Source organism: Falco biarmicus, chromosome 6 (genome assembly GCF_023638135.1).
Source record: "Falco biarmicus isolate bFalBia1 chromosome 6, bFalBia1.pri, whole genome shotgun sequence".
NCBI lineage: Eukaryota > Metazoa > Chordata > Aves > Falconiformes > Falconidae > Falco > Falco biarmicus.
The window spans coordinates 50184656-50207911 of NC_079293.1; the positions used below are offsets into that span (position 1 = coordinate 50184656).

The following is a 23256-nucleotide window of genomic DNA, read 5'->3' on the forward strand; positions in this document are numbered from 1 at the left end:
GCTCGCCGCGGGCCGGTGCGGTGCGGAATGTAGAAGCGAAAAGCCTGCGCCTGCCGCAGCCGCTGCCAGCCAGCCCTTGTCCCCTCGGGAAGCTGCGACACCCTTCAGCTGGCGAGGGGGCGGCGTTTGCCTTCCGATTGTGCTTATTCCAGAGCACCCCCACCCCTCCCCCCGCAACAAGCCCCAAGGTTTGGTTAGTGCAGTCTAACAGCTGAGCCTCCTCTCTGCCCCAGCACACAACGTGCTTCGTGCGCCTCCCGTGCGGCCACAGGCGGTGCATGGCAGCTGGCAGCGCGTTAACGTGCCGTGTATTGGCAGGACACGGTCCTCGAAATGCTCTGGCACCACAAGCTCCTGCTTTCAGACTAGAACAGAGACAGATAAGGATGTCGTGAAGGGGAAATTCAGCATTGCATATTATATGAAATTGAATCCTTTAAAAAAAATGATACTTTTGGCAGTATTTCATATCTTGTTAATAGAACGCATATATATTCATGTGTATTTTAAGTAGAATATCGTGTACTGCAGTTTCTGCTATCTAAGCAAGTATCTTGGTAGAGTGATTTAAAAACTGATCTTTTTCTTGTGGCCAGCACTGCACCAATTACATAGCTATGCTGGCCTGTGTCAGGCACCCTGGGCTGGGATCTGCCAGCTGTATGTTTCCCTGCTGAAGGCAAGGAAGACGCTCGTGCTGGGGAGGTGACCTAGCACGGGTTGAGGGCATCAGTGGCTGGCTGGCTCTGAGCAGAGCTGCGTGTGGATTGTGTGTGCTGCCATGCACGCTGCTGTGGAAAGCACCCGTTTAAAAACAAGAAATGCACATCATTTGGAATTGCAGGCAGCAGGAAGGATTCTTCTTCTGTAATACCTAGATGAACCTTTATTTCTGTGGCTGTTTCATTTCTGCAAGTAACCTACCATCTGTTAGTGATAGGGGGTCATAGCAGTATGAACACCAAATGACTTGATGGGATTTACTTTATGTAACTTCCAATACATGTATATATCTATTCACATCTATATTTCCCTCTGTCTAAAAATATCCTAAGGTTACAGATTTAAGGCCTACAACTTCAATGAAGACGTGAACAATTGCAATTTTGAATCTTCCAGTGACAAATATCTAGATTATTGTAACGTGCCATGCTGTAGTAACAATTAAATATTCCAAAATATAAACAAGATGCTATAGTATTATGTTGGTCTTTAAAAGTAATCCTGTGAACCTTGCGTTTTGTTGCTGTGTTCTTAAAAAAATTTGAAGAATCTACATTTTTGAGAAATTACATAAGAACCAGCACCCTGTGCAAATCCGTGTGAGCAGAGTCTCTTGCTCACCGACGCTTTGCTAAAGAGTTCGGAGGCTGCAAAGTTTCAACCAGCTGGGAATCTCAGATCCACACTAGCAGTTATCTCCAGATGGCTGCACTCTTACTTTGTACCAAGTCTTCTAGCATCTCAGCATTTGCATGTTTGGAATGATGATGTATACTGTTCCACTTGTTTTTGCCAGAAAATGTACAGGGCATTGTATGATAAGTTTTGACACGATGTAGCTCAAAGGAGAGGTGAGAAAGATTGTGGGGAGAGAAAAGGGGAAAGGAAAAGACTGGGACAGGGAAGGAAAGGCGTAAGAAAATGCAGCAAGAAGAGTGTATGTCAGTGTAATGAATTCGATCTGACTGGCAAATACAATTTGAATGCAAGTTGTGAATTTCATTGAATTTGATCCAAGAAAGACACAGCTGAGCAATCTGCAGGAAGCAATCTTTTCCTAGAAGTATGCAGCTCCAAACTGTACAAATTCTTCCACTGGCTGTAAAATGTCTGTGTGCCACTGAACCTGTGTAATCAGATATTTTTGAAGAGAAAGTACAGTATTGAGACAGTCAACTAAAGAATAACAAAAAACATACTGAATGTAGAGTTTTGAAAGAAGAAAACCTATATAATTTGAACTTGGCCAATGAAGCCCTAGTGATAAGGACAGTTAATCATTTCTGGTGCAGCTGTTTCCTGACATTTCTGCAAAATGTTGTGGAAAAAATAATGAAGGTTCATTCAGTAATGGTTTCAAGCTTGGCTAGTGGAAAATATGACAGTATTTCCATCGTCAATTAAGAACAAGCAAGGCTGCTTTTTTTTTTTTTTTTTTTTTTCCGTAGGGGAAGTGGTATGCAGTTTGTACTGCACAGGAAACTGTAGACTTGAGAGCAGCTGTGTGATAGTAACAGGTATGCAGAGAATATGGAGAAGAGCCTGGGCCCTCCTTATCGTATGTGTTTCAGTGCAGTAGAACTGTCTGCGTTACATACTGGAAAAGACTGTTCACACTATCTAGCACATGGGGTATTCCTTTGAGTGTCCTGAAAATAAATGTCCTTCTTGTCACTTCAGTAACAAAGCTTGTAGCAGTGAGGTTTTCATCGCAATTGTATTTTATTACTGTGATGTCCCAAAAGAATAACTCCTTTAGGTGGAGACATGTAGGATTACTTTAACTGATCTCAGAAATTCATGTTGCTTGCAATTTGATCTTGGCCTGTGTGCATATTTTCACAGCCATGCAGCGCGCCTCGCTCCCTGGGTGCAGAGCAGCAGTAGCCCTGCTGTAGCTGGCTAACCACTTTGTGGTTGGAGGTGGAGGGGCACCCTTGGCCTCATGTGCAGTACGAACATGGGCTGCACATGTGTGCGAACTCGGTATCATACGTGTGTATGTAGTGTTGCACATGCCAAGAAAGCGTGCGGGCTAGAAACATGAGCATGGCCGGGGGTGCATTCCCATTGCGGATCAGCGTAGCTGAAGGTCACTGTAGCAGCTGAGCAGTGGCCTTTGTCCACTCCTTCACCTTATAGCCTGCAGTGCCTGGCAGGCGGCCAGCTGCTGACAGCCTCCTCAATGGCACCTTGGGGCTCCTGCTCCTGCCACAGCTCTGCTGTGCTTGGGCTTCTGCAGCTCAGCTCAGCATGGGGGATGCTGGATCCGTTGCACTGTTCAATAGGGTATATGGGACAGAAGGAAAGAGGCAGCATCTACTCTTGAGAGTAAGTTGTGAAGACCAGTCCCATGCAGTCAGTAGAATTAACTTTTTTATTTGCAGGTGTCTACATTTTATTTTGTGTTAAAAATGCATTAGTGTGAAAATGCAGGGCTGGTACAGAAATACTGCAAGGGTTTAGGTTAATGATTTAGGTGCTTGGTACCTTTCTGGACTGGGAGGGGTTGTACAACCCTGCCTACTCTTTTTTTCTTCCTCTGACTTTCTGAGATACTTTGAGCCCTGCCATAAATATGATTTCTAGCCTGCTTACAGAGTATGATGATTCATGCTAAAGGAGGTGCATGCATTATAATGAATGGTTTATGCTTTTCTAATATCACTCTGTAAAGGAGATGCTTACTCAGTGCTCCTCCTGTAAATTTAGAAGACCCTTAGCAAGCTCACTGAAAATGTTTGTCTTACTCTCTATAATGTTAGCTGTGGAATGCGTAGTTCTTACTGATGTGTTTAAGCAAGTGTAAACCAGTAACAATGGAGTTACATGCATGATTTGTGACTATTCACCTAATCACCTAAAAGTCAGCCCCAAGTTCTCTCTCCCTGGTGCAGCCTACTATGAGGAGCTTCGTTTGAGACTCTTCTAAGCTTGCAATCCCTAGTGCAGGTAAACCTGTTGCTGAAGTCAAAGACAGCTTTATCGGTATCAGAGCATTAGAGGCAGCTTATATATAAAAGCCTGTGATTTAATCTTTATTTGGGACATTAAAAGATTAATCCTTCAAGCATCCCACCTGTAACCACATGTGTACTGCTGGTCAATGTACTGTCATGCCTGGGGTGGGACCACTTGTGTGCTGGAGGGTATGCATGGGAGTAAGAGAGAGATGAGGGCTCTGCGCTTCCAGTTTGTATGATGTGGGAAGTCTGAGGGTACTGGGTCAGACATGAGCTGCTTTTAAACTTCTCAGCATGAGGGCTGTGCCTACAACTGCTTAGGAATTTCCCATAAAAACAATTTTGTCAATTGAAAGCGGAATTTCCACAAGAACAAGTTTTCCACTGGAAAATCTCCATATTGCTATTTTTATTTTTTTGGTTTTGTTTTCCCATGGAAATCTCTGAATGAAATACTTCCCTTTAAGTCACCTTATTCCATGAAGATCTTTGATCTGAGCTAAAATGGTTTCAGTTGCCATTGAGTTGCATCTGCCTGTTATTCCCTCTCATCTCATGGTGAATGGCAATATAAAAACCGTATGCGTAAGAAGTTCCTATGGGCAGGTCACCTTGACAGTACTCCATGTGCCACACTGTATTGTAGTCATCCGTGTGAAAAAATCTGCTAACTACTGAAAAACCAGTGTCATAGTGAAACATTCTAAACCAGAGGCCCCAAACCCTGGGCAACAAGGGGGACCTTGGCCATTTGTGAGCTTATATCTTTGCTGTTCAAACTCAGTTTCCCAAATTTTTGTTTATTTCTTACTGGTTGTTTAAAATGTCTATGGGGATGTAAAACTCTTGGATTCTGAGAATAATAGGGAATAAAAAGTAAGTACATATAAGTGATTGTAAAATTGGCTAAGGTCACACGATCAAAGTAAAGGACTCCCACACGTCTTGCTTTTTTGCCTGCCCTATCAGTCCCTACGAAAGTGACCAGACACCTGATGCTGAGCGTATGTATGGGAAAGGAGGGGAATGCTGCTGACACCAAGGTGTTGATGGTGTCACACAGTGACCTCTTATGGATGAACGTTAAGAAAGAATGAATGCACGTTTGAATAGTTCACCAAGATTTGTTCTCCTTACGGTACTGTGTCCCCAGACTTATGTTAATCTTTTTCTTTGTCTTGCTGTCCTTCATTGGTTCTTCATCCTGTTCTTACTTAGATATGCAGCCAGTTCTGCTTGAAGCACTGAACTTTTGGCTGTATTGCATGGTGACTAGCTGGCAGGTTTGATGGTCATGGCTGGTGGCACGCACAGAGCACTAGCTCCTGCTATCCCCAGGGGAAATGTCCCCCAGAAGGAAATGGGCTGTACCAGAAAGCATGCTGCATGACAGCCACTGCACCAGAGGAAGCTTGCTATCTACACGAGGCTGAAGGCTGGCGCGGATTTCTTTGCCTCATGCACACGGGAAGCAGCGTGGCAGATGCCTGACTTCCCTTCAGGCAGCCTCCTCTGGGCTTCTCAGGCATGGGAGTTGTGGTTAAATATTACAGTCTAACCTTTTGCTTGCTCACAAACTGAACAGGAGCTAAGTAACTTTAAAACATTAGCTCCATTTTAAGTATCTCTTCCATGGGACGAAGGGCAGTTGACTCTCAATCATGTTATATCTTCCAAATGAATGACTCAGAGTGAAAATCCCGGGCTGCGCTTCCCTACAGCAGGGCACTGTGCCAGTGCATCTAATGAAACAGATAAGTGCAAAAGTCCTGCTCTGTGCCTCGTTCTGCCTCTCTCATAGGATTCCATTTCCCACTCCCTCTTACTCTGTCACTGGTTTGTTTTGGCCATCATAATTTTCACTGGGCAGCCTCAATCAGATTTCTGAATGCTGACTGCTGGATCTGAACCTTCTCGCTTCTGGGAGGATGGGAGTGACAGCTTATGAAGAACTCACTTGGCTGTGAAATCAGGAGGGCTTTTTTAGAGCTACCTTAGCCTTTAGCCCCACCAGCATCTCCATTCTCACTAGGTGGTGCTGGGAGCCCTCCCAGCCCTGAACCCTTCTGCTTCCCCACTGCTCAGCTGCCCCAGTGGTGCTGAGGAGAAAGGTGACAGATCTGAACCAGAAGAAGCGGTGGCACGGAAGGATTGGTCACTTATTCTTTGTTTAAATGTGTCAAAAAATGCCTTTAGGAGATACCAGTATAGCTCACTGGCATTCAAGGGAACACCAACTAGGCTTTCCATGCTAAAGCGAATACTTAATTGTAACAGAAAAGCTGAACACAGTTTCAAGGATGACACAGTGTGACACCACCGTTTCTACCTGTGTGTTGTCCTCTGGGGAGAACGATAAAGCCTGCCTCATTTTTAATCCCCTATACCAAAAGATAAGGTGTTCTTCAGCTGTAATTGAAACTGGAGTTTACATTCACCTGTTAGAATTAAGTGAAGGAGGGATCATAGTGATTATTCAGGCCATTTGGCAAGAAAAAAGATTGGCAAAACCTATGTTGGTGACAATCACTTTATTTCACAGTTGCACTGCAAAAGCTTCAAATGGCCTCAGTTCTAAATTTAAGATAGGCAGAAATTGTTCTGTTTAGTGTGTCCTAAAATTATCCAGCACATAAATACTTTGGGGAAGTGTAAAAATTAATTTTCCATTTTTCAAAAGGCAGCTTAAAGGGGAAGGAATGCTGATGTGGAAGTATTAAATAAATGTAATCTTGGTAACAATTTTACCAAATGTAGGGAGGAGTTGTACACTTCATGTCCTTGTTTCAAGATTGTTGGAGAAAATACACCCACTCAGATAGAAATTCACTGTAAACAGCTCTCTTGCTGTTAGAGTTGATGCACTTTTGAGGATGCAGTGGCTCTTAGAAGGAGCGGAGTACATTGTGCAATAACGTGACCTTATGTTGCATAGGCACTTCCAGTTTTGGAATGTGAAATGTCTGAAACTGGGAGTGGGTGGACAGGAGGTGGAGCCAGCCAGGAGCCTGGGTGGCTGCGTTTCTGAGAAACTCTCTTCTGCTGGTGAGTACTGCTAATTCGCCAAGCATACAGCTAAAGCCCCGAGTAGTGTGAAGTCAAACCATTAAACAACATCAAGTCACAAATGGACGTGGAGCTATAGGGTGGTATTTTGGAAGTTCAACATGTAAAACTTAGTTGAAAACAAGGCAGAATTCTTTCAGACCTGAAACCACAGCCTCCCAAAATGCGTCAGAGACTCTTCATGCTGCAGCGAGGTCAGCTTCCCTCCCCCCCCTACCTGTGAGTCAGGACAACTCTATTAAAGGAAGCTTTTATTGGAAGCTGTCAATAGAGAGGTAGACAACATGCAAATGGTGAAGACACAGTGGGAAAGAGTTTGGATCCTGTGCCTGCATAAATGGTCGCCAACAGGGAGAAGACCATTGTTCTGGAGAACAGAGGGATACTGAGGAAAGAGTAGTATTTGAGCAAGAGGTAGGTTCGCCTGATTGCACCTTCTCTCTAACTAAAACTAGGATTCAGAGTCCACTCAAGCTGGGGTTGTAACCATTTCTCAAGGGGAACAAAGGCTACGTCTCTTGTGGGCTTGCTGCCCTCAGTGCTTGTCCACAGTGCCTGTATCTACTTTTGCTGAAAACCACAGAAAAATAATCCTAGAACAGCTCAGTTCACTGTAAAGAGAAAAAGAAGACCAAGGAGGAAACAGAAAGTATTGGATGGGTGGGAATTTCAGCAGCGTGATCTTGATTTTCAGGCAATGCAGTCGCTTTTCGAAATAGAAACTTTCTGTGGGGTAATGATGCACTTAGTCTTCCCTTTGCTATAAATCCAGACCTGCTCATGAGTGGATCAACACTACTGGGGCTTTAAAATGTTAGAGAACAGTGCTGTCCCATTTATATTAGTGCTTTTTTAACTTTGTCCTTGTTGTTTGTTAGTGCTGTTATTACCTGGACTGCTCTAGCAGAGTGTTAGCATAGATGAAATTCCTGTTATAAGTAGCACTTTTAACAGCTGGGACCTGTGGTTTTAGACGTGCTCTTCTTTTAACGCTGGCAGGTGCTCTGCGCTTCCAGAACTCACTGCTGCCAGAGAAGAAGTATCTTGCAACAGCTTTGTGATGAAAAAAATGCCTCTAGAACTAATTTAGTGTCAATACTTCTGTTGTTTCTATGTGAGATTGCTAGCAGAAGGAAAGAGATGCTGGGAACCATCTGGAGTTATTTAATTCATGACCTGTCAAAAAAGAGGGTTTTGATTTTCAATCCTGACAAGCACCTTGGGTGAAAAGCAGAGCATGGTCCTGGCTATGCAAAGAGCTGACCTCCCTGAGCCCTCAGGACACTGGGTAGTACTGCATTTGAGTGATTTTTCTGAGAGCATTCTGTGTGGAGTTTCCTGCTATACTGAAGGCTTATGTTGTACTGGTTTGATCCATTTTCCATTTCACCGGAATATTTCTATTATTTTTCCCACACAAGCTGATTCAGACTGCATTTAAAAAAAAGGGGGGGGGGGGGGGGGGCGGGGGTGAAGTTACTCTTCTTTGCACCTTTAGTTTTCATGTCAATGTTAAGATGTGTATTTGAATCCACGGGTGGTGCATTTTATAAGCAACCTCAGTAACGCTTTGTTCCTAGAGGTCTAAGTAGTCTTTCCTTTAAAAAAAGAAAACAACTGAATGCACTTGTGGTGTCCCTCTGACTGCCAAGCATTCATTAGCGAACACTCAGGCAAATGGACCTCTTTATGCAGATATGTCTGAGCCCGTATGTGGATGTATTCACGTGTGGAGTCTGAGTTGGGGAAAATAAGCTGCTCTTGGTAGACCTGCTGAGGCAGGTATCTGCCTGAAGTTACATTTGTGCTTTCCATTTAGAAAGTGTTCAGTCTAAAGATGGTTGCAAAGGAAAAAGAAACAGAAATACATGTTCTTAAAGCATAAAACAAGGCAGTGGTTTATCTGAGCTGTATGATGAGGGAAGGAGGGGTGGACAGACAAACCTGAGCACAGCAGTGTGGGCTACCAGATGGGGTACAGAACTGCATCTGGGGAGCCACTGCAGCAGGCGAAAAAAAGGAGGGAGCTCCTGGACGCCTCGACAGGACTAGCTGCCATGTTCCCCTTTAGTGTGATTCAGCAAATTGTTTCCCCTTTGGACAAGATCAAAGTATGCTTCCTCTGCCACCTGCCTGGTCGCTGGCCATCCAAACCTGCTCTGAGAAGCCAGCAGGGAGCATGGCTGCCTTTGACCTCTGCTAACCGCCTTCTGTCTGTCCTCTGCCCTTTGCACTCTGTGGCAAGGTCCTGGTGCAGTCAGGCTGCAGAACAGCAACATAACTGCCAGCATCTTCCAGATGTCATGTGAAACTGCAGTTTGGTTCACATCAATTCTGTTCTTGCTACATTTTTTTGCCAAGCAGGTTTATGCAGAATGTAGAAGTCCAAATCCTATCTTCAGATTAGAATTGACATCCTTGAACAGATCAAGGAGAAAAATAAATTGTTACCCTGAAGAAAGCTATGAAGAAAAATATCAGACTGATAGCTTCTTTGCTTTTAAGTTTTGCTGATCAGAAATCAGAGGCTGAAAACCATAGTGGTTTTGCAATGAAATACTCTCAGCTTGTGAAGATGCAAACAGCAGCTCCTCCAGCTTGCTCTAATGAACTGGTAGGCTTTTTGTTGGTGCTAACAGAGGCTAGAAGAGCAGTGTTTGTTACGCTGTTGCATCTGAGTGATTGGGGTTATTTTACTCAATCAGACCTCACTGATCCACAATTAAAATGGGATTTTCATCTCAGAGGTTGAGAAAAAGCTTTTGAAGATCTTAGTTGCTCTGATGATGAGCTTGGTAGAGGAACATAATCAAACAAGTGTCTTTTGTTGCAGCAGTTGGGTTGTGACTGAGACAGTTGGCTGCTTCATTATAGCAAACATGTAGGTGGCCTTTCTCATGTTTTGAGATCCAAGAGAAGAGCTGTGAATTTACTGACACCTTTGAGGGGAGTGGAATCAATCCTTTGCAGAAGCAGGGTCACGTCAGCTGTGCCGCCTGCAGCACGTGCTGATAGTGAGCCCTTTCCTCTCAGCTGCTTTGAAGTTACAGGCTCTGGCTTTCTGGCAGGATCAGATCTGAGTGGTGAGATTGCCCTGGGTTTGGGCAACCTAAAATCTGCCTGTAAATTTTTGCACCTGTTTGATTGTGGTATTTATAGCTCATTTTTACCTGTGCTTTCTCTTTGGCATAATAGTTAGCAGCAGCCTTCCTTGCTGGTACTGGTTCAGCTTTGAGGGAAACGCTGGATGTAATGTGGAGGATGGTTAGGGTGAGATCAGCTCTTGAAATCCGAGTCGAGTTAATGATGAAACCTGAGTTTTGTTAATAATACATTGTAATTATTACTGTCAGCAGGGCAGATATCTCGGATTGCTCATCTTTTAGCTTGAGGATCCTAGTTACAGCGATCTGTTTGACTTCTTGGCCATTCTGCCCCTTGCTTGGGTCTGCAGAAGGAAGGTGTCCCATCTCCTTCACCAGATTTCCGCTCCAGCTTTCCCAGGTAGAGCAGTACCTCTGCAGGTGTCGGTGTGTTACACAAGCTGGGGCACAGAGGGGCCAAGAGGAGGATACGTGACCAACAGATGAAGCAGCACAACGTTAATGATACAAGGCACCTAACTGGACCTGCCCTTTCGCCCAACATATGTCAGTGTGCAGCAGGCGCCTGGCCTGTGGCAACCTAGTCCCATCTTCTACAGGTCTTCACGAGGGGAAGATTGCATTATGAGCTGAGCTGCTTTCTTGCTGTAATTGCCATTAAAGCATTAATCCTAACCTTTCGTAGACTGCATCTGCTGCTCACACCTCAGGGGTGCCGGGCCAGATTGGAGAGGTGACATAAATAGTGGCGCGCGTTGCAGGTTGGTGAGTGGGAGGGGACCGCACACCAGTGAAAGTGATACTGTGGCGCAGGGGTGGGCGGGAGAAGGCTGCAGCAGGAAGAGCGACCTGTGGCAGGATGTAGGAAGATGTGAGACGGCGCAGCCCCTTCTTAATGCTCTTATCTTCTTACTGCTTCCCATGGCTCCCATTGCAGCCTCCCCTGCTATCCTGTGCTAGCGCCCGCTGCTTCCATTTGCCCACACTGGAGTGCCCCTACCCGGGGTGTGAGATCAGCAGTGCTGTCGCCGACTGTAAACTGCCATTCTATAGAAAGTGCCGTTGTGGAACTGCTGTCCCACCTGTGGCGCAGGCAGCCACCATGTCTGGTCTCCCACCCCAGTGCCACATGCCTGGGGAGGCACAACTCAGGGACTGACTTATGTTCAGGACAGCAGCTTTCCTACACCCACAGTTTGAACACTGGCCGATGGAGAAAGCCCATAGCAGGAACATACCAAAAAGAAGAGCTACTACCCTGTTTTGTTTTACCTCTGCTCATTATCGTGCCTGCCTCATGGCCAGGTGTTGTATGCCACACTGAAAACAGAAAGTTTTGTACCCTTGAACCCACCATGAGTAGGCTTTGTACTGGTTCAGCAAATCCTCATCATGGTCTGGGCAGCAGAGAAGGCAAGAAGGCAGGGTGGCAGCCCTGGAGCCCCCGCACGGGGCTGGGCTGTGTGCAGTCACACAGCCCCTTGCCCTGCACCGCCATGACATGGGGCTGCCCCCTCCCCACCATGACGTGGGGCTGCCCCCTCCCCACCCTGTCTGCGCCACTGCACAGCAAACCCACCCAGCACGGCCCTGACTGAAGAGCAACCATTTCTTTCCCTCAACGTGTTCTCGAGGCAGTTTGCAGTTAGAAACTGAATTGGTGCGTGGTTGAAGCCGTCTCTTGTGGGAGCACTGAAAGCAGCGGCCGAAGGCCTGCGTGGGGGTGGGCTGGGGGCAGCGCTGCCGGTGTCCCCGGCCCGCGGGAGTGGAGGGCAGCAGCTGGGCTCTGCCACCGCCTGCGGCCGGCCTCAGGGACAGGGCTTCAGGGAAAAGGCACCACTCCATTCTACATGGCTTTGGAAAATACCATGTAATCACAAAAATTTTCTGAAGTGTACAGCAAAGATGATTTTTTGGTTTCGTAATATGCTTTCCTGCTGGTTTTTTTTTTAATTTTTTCTTCTCCTTTGTACATTTTTCTTTAAATAGGTGAAGCCTTAGAAAGATAGGTAATGTAACTTCTGCTCCAGATCTGACTGGGGGGATAGACTGAAGTTCTGATCACTATGCTTGTAGCTTTATAACTTAAGAACCCCACAGCACTTGAGGGTATATGGTCCTGTCCCCTATTAACTTTAGGTAAATATACTGCCAGACTATGGTCTTCAGTATTTAAACCTGCTAATAATTATTTTTACATTCATATTTCCTCTAATGTAGCAACATTTACTCTTCATTTCAGATAAAAATTAAATTGTCTGAAGAATAATATCATCTGCTGATTTGTCTTGTGTTGCAGTGTTTATCTATTCTAGTAAAAAAAATCAGTGACTATTGAATTTACTGCTTAGGCATAGGATGAAAAGACAAAACTATGATGCTGAACAAAGAATGGTTGCTTCAATGGGAATTGATCACAGCATCTCAAGAAAAGAGCATGCTCTCAATTTCCCACTGGATTTAATGTTAAAAATACAATCTTATTAACTTCAGTTACTTTTTAAAAAAAAAAATTAAACAGAAGAAAAAAAAATGTCAGAATAATTTCATTGAATCTTGCCTGTGAAGTTGGCAGTGTCTTACAGTGGGCTTTTTCCCCGTTGTAAATGGGAGAAGAGGTCTGATATAAACGTGTAGTTTTGTTTAACCCTGGCCCCAGAGTGGTTGATGTGAGGTATTTGGAGCCACACAGAGAGGCTGCATAATAATGAAACAAAGCTCTCATGTAAGCATCAGCCAAAGGACTCACAATATTAAGTAGAAAAGCCATAATTGTGGAAAAGACCATTTCCTTGCACAGCTCACGCGGAGCACTAGAAAGTTGGCATGTGCTCTACTTCCAGTAGTAATACTGCAGTAATGTACTTTAAACAGTTGCAGACATTCTTAAGAGAGTCCTTGGGACCTGGCTTGCCTTCCCTTTGGGTCAGGGGGAGCAAAACATGCTGTGGAGAAGCACAAAGTTGCTCTGGAGAGAGAGGCTACTGGCCATCTGTGAACATCTATGCTGAGCAAAGTTGTGGCTCGTCCTGTTGCCATTAAACCTGTGAAAGTTTCAGGACTCCTGATGCAGTAAGGTGGGGTGAACAGTGGGCTCAAAGTCTGCTTGGCGTGGGTGCTGGGCAAGGCTGGCAAGTGCCAGTGGTGCGGAGGTGGGCTGGGACTCGGCGCAAGCCGTCCTGTTCCTGGGCATGAGGCAACCCCTGGGCTGGAGCCGAGTGGAGCAGATAGATAGCACATGGTGTCTGAGCACTGATCTCCACTCATCACGGTGTGTGTGACAGCTGACATATGTGGGTACAGCGCCAGCACTTTGAAAGCACATGCATTAATTACTGTAACTCAGGTATTTGGGAATCAGAAATTCAAATGTGCGGTTGGAAGCACTTCTCCGTATTGCTCGTAAGGTACTAAACTGTATCACTTGGCCAGACAGTTGTTTATTCTCGTGCCACTTTATCAGGCAGCATAGAAGTGCCTTAAATGGGAGTAAGTTATATTTACACCCTTCCTAAAGGCTCCTTTGTGCTGATTAAGTGATGTAAACTGGCCTCGGAGCAGACAAGATTTGCAGAACAGGGCTGTAAATCGCAACTGTATCTCATCAGTTGGGCAGTGGAGCTGGCCCAGGGTATGTCCCCCTTCCTTCAGCTCTCAGAGTCTCACTTCTGGTCCCAGAGAAGTTGGATGGTACAGCTGTTTTTGCTTCTGAATCTATTTCCTAGTCCAATGGGATCTATTAGGATATCTTAATTAGCAAATTCTCCTCTATTTGATATGGGATGTCAGGATGCAAAACCCTTGTAGGAGATCTACCTGGTCTTTTCACATTTAATCCTCTCACAATCTCAGTGAAAAAGGGACAGTTTCAAAATCTGAATTTCCCCCCCTCATGTTCTTAAGTTTCTCAAGTTACGTTTAGAAACAGGAAGCTGTTTTGCATAAAGGTAAGATTGTGTTTTTAACAAGAAAAGTTAGTGTTAGACTGGCTAAATATACCCACACAGTCATACTCAGTGGGTAGTCTTGGCTATTTTTAGGCTTTATTTTTGCCTTTCTTTCTTTATTTTTTTTTTAGCGGCACCTCCTCTGTACCTTCAGCTTGTAGTGAGGCACCACTTCCTGCACCAGTATGAAACTTGCAATTACAGGAGGAGTCAGTCTTGTCAGGTGTCATTTATCAGGCATTGCAGAAGGCTGGTTTCAGTGAAGGAAGAACAAAGCTTAATAAAAAGAGAGAGAGGGAGAAACATTCTCTTAATAATTTGCCCTTTGCAACAACAGACCCTTATCTGATCACCCACGCTCATCTGGCTGCTGACGCTGTACTTGCTTCATTAGTACGAGCTATTTTTACACCGTTGGTGTCTTTTGAGGAACCAAGTGGGCCTGCTGGCTTGTAGTGATTCACCATCTCCAGGCGAACAGGGTGTCCTCAGATCTTGCAAGAGGGTAGGAAGAGAGAAGTAAGGGGAAGAGTTCAGTTGAATGCGCAAGTTGACTAATTGCCTTGGCTAGTCTGAGTGCTAAAACATCGCCCTTTAGTCTTAAGGAGAACAGCCTATGTGCTTTTGGTTTGCAGTGCAGTTTTTCAGATGTTAGGAGCCATCCCAAGGAACATTTAGGAATTAATTAGTTTAAGTAAGTGAGTAATTAATTAGTTTAAATAAGTGTAGAGTAGCTAATATGATGCCCTGTATGCTCATGTGTATTCTCCATGTGTTTCTTTCCCTGTCTGTGAAGGAGCCGTTGAGGGCTGGACTAGGGGGTGTTTGGGAGCTGAACTCAATGATCTTTAAAGGCCCTTTCCAACCCAGACCATTCTGTGATTGTATGTTAGTGATGCTTTCTTTGGTTTGTAGCGTGCAAGTGTTGTTGGTGTATCACAAGCACCTGAGACACTTTTGGGCCAGATCGTTAGCTGATTTCACTTCCACTTCTGACAATGGAAAGAAAACTAAATTTGGTGGAATGTGCCAAGCATGATGCAGGAGAAGGAGAACCCTGTATGAAGTTGTCTGGAGCTTTCTAGAGCTTAGCAGTGGTTGCTTTCCCTTTTAACGGACCATCAGCCCTGAAAATGTCCTCTTAGAGCCTGCTGAGCTCTCATGCAGTGGCTGAATTTAAGATTTTTGCTGTCCTTGCTTCAACTTTTCCTGGGTAGGAGTGATTTGGCATCCAGTTGTGACACTTGTTTAGGAATGCCCTGTAATACTGCACCCCAGTCTAACCTTGTCTGATACAGAGTCATCATGAAACCTGAGCAGTGTCTTTCCAAAGAAATGTTTAGGGTTTTACTGTGTTGTGCTTGCTGAGAATCTGTAACTGAGCCGTCAGCTTGGCCTGTCCCTCAGATATCAACACAACCCTGTGGAAAAGCAGTGGTTTTATATGTGGATTCAGGCATTTAGGTAGAGCTTCATCTTTTCGGAGGTGTTTGCTTAGAAGAGTGATGTTCCATGTTAATAAACACAGTTTATTTGTGTTTTGTAGAAAGAAACCTAAAAGCAAAGAGAGAAATTTCATGCATACCTACAAAATGCAGCAGAAAGCATATGCGTATTTTACTGAACTTTAAAGAGGTGTTCTGATACAATTGGCTATTATACATACTGACTTCCAATGCTTCATGCAATAAAAAGAAGGAAGTACTGTAAAAAATGGCCAGATAAATTTAAAAGAGCTTTTTTTCCTTTTTTCCTCTCCTAGGCATCCTGAGGGTTGTAAAGAAAGCAGCATCCTTAAATGTGCAGTCTTACTAATGTATTTTATATTACCACAGTAGTGGTCAGACTCTTTGGGCGATGCCAAGTGACTAGATTTGCCACAGCAAAATGCCTGCATTGAGTCACTAGTCAAAGTGAAACATTTTGGCTGCAGACTAGCAACTGTTTTGACATCTGTGTGATGTATAGGATTTGGAGCTTAATAGCTGATCTCAGCTGAACTTCAACAAAGTATTCAGAATAGATAGAAATAAAACTGCTGTGAAGGCCTGTTCCACTTTGGGCGCAAAAAATGGAGAAAAGAAATGGTAAGAACATGCCACTGATGTTTCGCATGCATCTGTTTTTGTTTTGACATGTGGTGACCACAGGGCTTAGTAAACAATGACAGGTTTTAAAATAAGCTTGTATAATAATTGGTGTGAGTGAAAAACAAGCGCAAGCTCAGATACTATAAATGTCTTCCTATGTAATTCTTCCTGAGGTGAGAGTGTCCGTCAGGGGCAGTGCATTTGCTCATTCAGGAAGTGTTTAAAAGACCGATAATTTCATGTGAAATGTAAGTGGCTTCTTCTGACATGGTGTGAAAGGAGACATAGCTGTTCATAAAATCTGCCGTGGTTGCATAATTAGGATTGTGTAACTTTTAAACTAAAAAAGCCTCACTTCCCAGAAAATTTAGCGATATTTTCCCTCTAAGATGAAGATGCCAGGCAAAGGCCTGATATTTACCTAATATTTCCGTTTGGCAACAGAATAATAATCACTTTGTACCTAAAAATGATGCAATATTTACAAAAATTTTGGTTATTTTTTCCCCTGGGAAAGCCTGGGGAGAAGCTGTATGTTATCTTAGGAGGGACTTTCCTGCACAGTTCTGTTCTTCCCAGCGTCTGCCCAAGGTTACAGTTTTTGTGTGAAAACAGGCATTTCAGCCTTTGCATGTCATTTCAGTTAGGAAAATTGTTATATCTGACAACTTTAGCAGTCTGAATACTCCAGCGAGCCTGTTCTTACCCTTCTTACTGTACATGAAGTTTTATAAATCTAGAAATGACTACAAACCGTGTCCACATGGGATGTTGCTCTTTGCATGCACTTTATCTTTCACAGGTGCTGCTAGATTCACAGATTTGTTAATCTGTCCTTTACAAAATGTGAAATTTCCCTTTGATTAACACGGTTTTTTATGTTGAACTGAGAAAAAAATCTGTAATCTCAGGAACTGTCACCAGTTCTTGCAAATGCAAAACATTCATTGCAATCCCAATGGCATCACGTTAGTTATGGTTAGTGTCTGAGCCTTTGTTTTTCACAGGTTTTAGGTACTTAGCCTTTTGGGGGCTACATAATGCCTATTTGTTAACATGATATTAGTTTGGGGCCAACAGTAGGGCCAAAGTTCTATTTCTTTTCTACACTGCAGGCATGAAAAAAAAAAAGTAATCCTGCAATAGTGATCAGAAGCTATTTCACACTTCCATGGTTCGGCATGGTATCCTTATGTTCAGTTGCTGTGGCTCAGAAGAACGTGAAATGGAGTTGAGTTTCTGCTGATGAAGAGAGCAGCCCAAGATCTTTGTATCTCAGCACCACTTTGGATACCACTATACATTGTTAATGTGTATTTAAGAAATACTGTTTACTTACTGCTTAACTCACACTTGAGAGACATTTTTTCTTCTGCAGGTTAGGGCCAGTGGGATTAGGCGTCATACAAACCTGACTTCAGCCATCAAAACAGTGTTCAAAGGGACCTTAGAGATGGGCATCTGTTTCTGACTGTTTTCTGCATGGGAACTGCTCTCACTTGCAAGTCACTGTGTACTATGTTTCAAAAGAACATGGGGACACAGGAGGGGGGTCACAAAACGACTGTGATACTTTTGTTGTCTTCTGAAATTTTAATAACACTAGAAGTGCTGTCAGATCTGCAGTTGCTCTGCCATCACATTTTAAGGTCTGTGTGGGGAAATGATTGGCATTTTACTCACCTGTTTTCATTTTTTAACTTGTTCCCCAAGGAAATAAGCAGCAGTATGAGAAGATTAGCAGTTTATATAATTCTCTTGTTTATTTTCATATCTGAATAATCGCGGTCCTTTGCTTTTGTATAGAAATAGATTCAGGATGTCTGCATTGGAAAACAGTCAACCAGAACAGGTAGATTTTGTATTATCTGACATGCTTAAGCACCTCTGACAGACTCTTAGTGCACAGCAAGGTTAGGCAATGAGAAACAACATATTTACCTGATCCGTTAAAAGCAGTGGGAACAGAGAGATCAATTAGCTGCTAATTGAGTGACAAGATTGTTTGTCCTGTTGGCTGTTTTGGCATCTCATTGATAGCAGGTTTTTGTTCAATTCAAGCAGAACTGATTTGTTTGCAGACTTCCACTTATAAAGGAAGTGTTTAAGAATAATTCGGCTTCTGTGTAGATTTCTTTTTTCCTCTCTGTCTCTCTCTTTCTTTTAAATAGTCATCCTGTGGAAATAAGTGTGTTCAGTTGAACTTTGGCAATGTGAAAGCTTTTTTTATACATTTTTTCCATCTGGTAGTAATGTGTACATTGTGTATGATGCTGAGACAGGAAATAGTGATGTACTTTAAGTGAGCAATCCTTGTCATTATAGTGAAAAGGTCAGTCTTAAATCATTTCTGCTATAGGCTTCTTCTATGGCTTCTTAAAATACACTCAACTTGAATTTAAGTTTTTTAGGAGGTGCTGTTTTTCTATAGAGAGTGGCAATTTAAAATTATATTTGAGATACTTAACATAGCAAAAATTGAGTGTTTTGCTGCAGCTGTGCTCTAAGCATTTATGATGCAAGCCAGCATCTCTTAAAGAAAATCACCCACGTTTTCTTACTACCATGTAATTGAACATTTATTGCAATATATGTTACAAAGTTCTTTGTAGACATCTTGGAGGTGTTGGACTAGTTTATTTTCACCTTGTAACAAATAACCTCAGCTATGTAGTATGTAAGATGTAAGAGCCTAAACCTAAGCGATGTCTGATTCTGGTGGGTTTTATGAGGAATAAATCTGGAATTGTATCCTTGGATTTGCAACTCATTTCTTCAGATTCTTACCAGGATAATGTAGAGCAGAATTTGGCTCTTACATTTACTTGCTGTTGGAATGATTTGCATCCTTTTAGCCTCTCTGAGTCAAACCTCATATCTGTTCAAAGCTCCTTGAAGTTAAGTGAGAGATCTTGTTTCGTACCTCATTTTTCTGTAAGGTCACCACAGAAGGGATAGTGTGTGCCTGACCACAGATTTGGTAGGATCACATTCACAGGAGGGAAGAAGAGTCTTGTTCTTCACAGCACATACCCATTGACTTTTATATGAAATGTCTGAGACAGGTATAAGTTCCTATAGTTAAGGTTAACAAGTCTTAGAGTACAACAGATTTGATTATTTATATGTTTTCTTAGTTGGCTTCAGCATGCTTTGAAGCAAACAGGTTCCTGTTACTTTCTTCAACATACTCAGCTAATGATATCAGATAATCCTTTGAATTATCTGAATTAACAAGATTAAGGTGAGTTTGGTAAAGCCTTAGAATGAATGAAATAATCAATACTACTACTATTAACTAACATGTCCTGTTACACGCCGTCTCGCAACAGGTACAGTTCTAGAATGGATCTCAAGATATAAGCTGGATTTAGCGTAAGCGCTGAAATAATAATTGCACAAATCAGGGTGCTGGGTTTTATACCACTTCGAGTTTTACATGCACAGATTCTGTCCCTTGAAACCAACAACTACCAGGGACTCTCACAGAAACCTGAGAGTAACAACCCAAAACTGGTGTTTGGTCACAGCAGGCTTGCAGTCTACCCTTGACGCATCTGTAACTGCATTTTTTCTGTCAGTCCCCTCAGTTGCTGGCTTCTTGGGCAATCCACAAGAGCACAAGTGTTTACCCAACACAGCAATGGAGAACAGATCCTGCCCTGTAGCTTCTCCTCAAGTAAGCTTAGTACAGTTTGTTTGATCATTTAATAGTAAATTCACAGTGTACTATGTGTAGTTGCCGAGCAATATTTGGTTTTGTATTGGCTAGTACTTTTAAATGACATTTTAAAAAATACGTTTTAATGATTGGTCCAGCTGCCCAAATGTAAAAAACATGTGTGTTATTCTAAATGTTTCAGAGTATTTTCAAAACGGTGATTTTCTGGCTGGTTTTGGAGAATAGCAAGTCATTCAATAAAGCACTGAAACCCAGAGGGATGGCAGAACATCTGAGATGGAATTAAATGAACAAATTAGAATAGTGTCTTCAAATGTGAAGAGGTAACAACAGCAATTACAATATAGAAAGTGGTAGATTAAAATAAATGCACCTAACCTCTTTTAAAAGGACTGCCTTCTTGGAATTGCATGTGTAAAAGGATGTCTTACAGCGCCTGCCAAACTGCAGCAAAAGCACGGGCTTCCCTTGCATTCCCCCAGTAGTTCAAGACTTTGCCAAGTGCCAGTGGTTGACCTAGGAATTTACAGTCATTCCTAGAGGTGTGCAAATAGACAGGTAGAAGGCCAGCTATAAAACCACAGTCAGATGGGACCCCTAAGCAGGGGCTGTTGAAAATGCGGAGAGAATCTCTCTGGTCAGGAACAGGAAGCCTTTTTAGAAAACTGGGAGATTTAATAAGTGTATCTTCTTCCTTATCTTTTTAGTAAGTGCAGTTCAAAGACCACAGGTGGTGTGTCAAGTGGTATAAAAAAGCTTGCAGCTGGTTGTCTTTTTTTTTCCATTTGTGTAAAAAGCCAAAACTATATCCCCCAAGGACTGTATTCCTTCTGTTGTGTTGGTACATAACATCCTCAGCCGAATATATACCCTTGCAAAGAAAGAGAAACAAATGCTTATCTGTCTTCGTGCCAGTTAAATCCTTCAGTTCACAGATGTATAGTGAATGGTAGCTGAGAGCTCTTCTTCAGACTTCAGCCCACCTATGACTTTGCCTAGGTAGAAGAAGCTGTAAAGCCATGTTTTATCAGGGTTCCCACTCTTTTTTTTTTTTTTTTTTCCTTTTCACAGCCATGTCAACACCGAACAGCTCTGTGGGGAATATCATTAGCGGTGCAGAGGGAAACATGGGGTAGGACAGCAAGCCAAAGGTGTGCTGCCTTTCTTCCTGAAAGGCCAAGGCAATTTTCTTCTCAGTTGCAGGTGGGGAAAAGCTCAGAGGTGGCCTCTCTTTCTTGTAAGGCTGCTTGGCTGCTGGGCTTGTCTCAGACATAAACTAGACTTGCCTAATAAGGGTCTTGGCAGATGCCTGTGCATGAGTGTAAGGATTTCATAGGAGCCACTGCAGCTCGCCTGTGCTAACGCTTGCCCTATAGAATACGAATTCTTCAGGGGCCCGTTACTGTGGTTTTAGGCCAGCTTTGTGCTGGCAGAGCTGGACAGAAAAGATTTAAAACAGGGCTGGATCTGACCTTTAGTCCTTACGCTAGAGTCAATATTTATTCTGTATGGTGCACTCAGGATTTAGCCTGGAAGACATAAGCTTCCAATTTGTTCACTTGCAAGGGCTGTAATATGAGCTACAAATTGAGAAGTAGTAAAAGATGTATTTTGCCAAATTTTATTTTAAAGCTGTTGAGTGTAACCATTTTAATGGTCTGGAAAAAAAAGAGAGAGGGGAAAAAAAGAAAGGAAAGAATAGTCTTGGAGCTCTGCAGTCAACCAGATATATGTCCTCTGCACGCAGCTCACAAAGGCACCTTAGGAAAAGGAGTGATGGGATAATGCACCTTTCTAGAAAGTTTTAAAAGTCTTGATTTAGTAGGTGCATCTGACATAAATACAGTTCCTGGTTTCCCAGTAACCTTCTCATGTTCAAAGTTTTCACAGAAGTAAAATGTCCCGGTTTGAAGCAGGCAGATAGTGCAGTTAGTGTGGCTGGGGGAGCTGGCTCCTGGGCCACATTCCTACTGGGAAACCTGGCTTGGCCCCCAGCCAGGCAGGACTTTGCAGCTGCTGTCAAACGATGTGCTCAGTGCAACTCCTGTACAGCTTCTGATCCGTGTAGGTGGGCTCCTCTTAGTCATTCCAACAGAGCTGAACCGTGCCAAAGGTATTAAAGAAAATGTGCTTTTTTATCATCCTTGGTTCCTGAGTTTGAAATATGTAGCACTTGAAATATAGGGAATTTCTGTCTCTTGAATAGTGTATGTTTGATGAAAAGCAATACTGAGAAGTATATTTACAGTGTTTTCTAAAGGAGAAACATTAATCAGTTGAAAAATGGAAGTCTGTTGTTGGATTAGGCTAGGCTGTGGATGCGGCAGATGAGAGAGACTTAACTGGAAAAAAGCAGAACGCAAACCAGCTTTGCAGAGTCTTCGATTTCTCCATTTGGGCCAGTCTCCCAGGAGGGGAGAGGGGGAAGAAACCGAAAGAAATAATATTAAAGCCATCTTTGACATAGGATGGATGGCAGCTCAAACCAAACCAAAAATACTATGTTGGTTCTGGAAAGGGATTTATTTTCCTCAGGAGAGTGACTCTGACCAAACTTAAGCCATCAATAATCCCTGTACTTAGTCTATACCTGTTTCATAGTGTAGGTTGAAAAATTATATAGAACGTTCTGAAAATAACAGGACCACAGAATAGCTTGAACTCTGTAACGGAGGTCTCAGTCCAGGACAGAAAATGGTTGGAAGTATATTAGCATCATCTTTTGCTCAAATAAAACCATTGCTGTCACACTGCTGTGACTGCCAGATTTCTTCTCTAAAGCTGCTTTTGGTAGAGAGAGTGTGGAACAGGAAGGATACTGGCATCTTCTAGAAATTTCTTCTTATCATTTGCAGAATTGTCTAATAAGGACAAAAGTTCTTTGAAAATGGCTAGTATCTTTAAGCTCTGTCAGTAAGGGACATTCCCTCCCATCCCTGTTTCTCCTTCCCAAGCCACATATTTTCCTTTACACCTGTGTTTGTATACTGGCATCATTACTGACCTGTGATTTAGTTTAGGCCAAAAATGATTTGCCACTTCCCTGCCATTTCCTCATAAGGCACTGCAGAGATGCTCTGTAGTAACCGCTTCTGATATATTGTAAATTGAGCACGAGGATTTATTTTTCCATTTGTAGCAACACTTTTTATCTGAGAAAATGGATTAGGAAATTTTAGAAAAGTTTTACTTGAATTACATTTTTTCTTTTTTCTTTTAGAGACTCAAGCAAGGGAGTTATTTAAAAATCCATTAATGCATCAAAGCTGAATGACATTATGACCTAAAATATTCTGGTTTGTGTTTGATAGCTAGTTATTATTTTGTACTATAGGAATTCCTCTGTAGTTACAATTTAAAAATACGTTATCTGTGTTTGACTAAACCAACAGTCCATTAGCTATTGCTGTCCTAACTACTAATATGTTATTAGTACTGTTAAATAAATAATCAAAACAGGTGGCACAGTAGTGATTCTACTTATGTCAAGTAGTGGAGTTTTACTGACATTTACTTGTTCTTTGAAAGTTTTATTCATTACAAAGAATTAAAAATTATTTTTCAATATTTGTTTTCTTTTATAGACTTTACTATTTTATCATCTGTTGTATTTATTTTATGGAGAAAGCATGAGCGGTCTAGCCGTTTTTCTGACAGTTTCTAGTTGAGGATCATTATAAC

The 23256-nt window shown here is 42.8% G+C and overlaps 1 protein-coding gene across 7 annotated transcripts in view; it reads left to right on the plus strand.

The window, feature by feature from the left end:
• Positions 1-23256, plus strand: part of HIVEP2 (HIVEP zinc finger 2) — a 145819-nt gene that overhangs the window by 93274 nt on the left and 29289 nt on the right. The gene's annotated exons all lie outside the window — the stretch shown is intronic.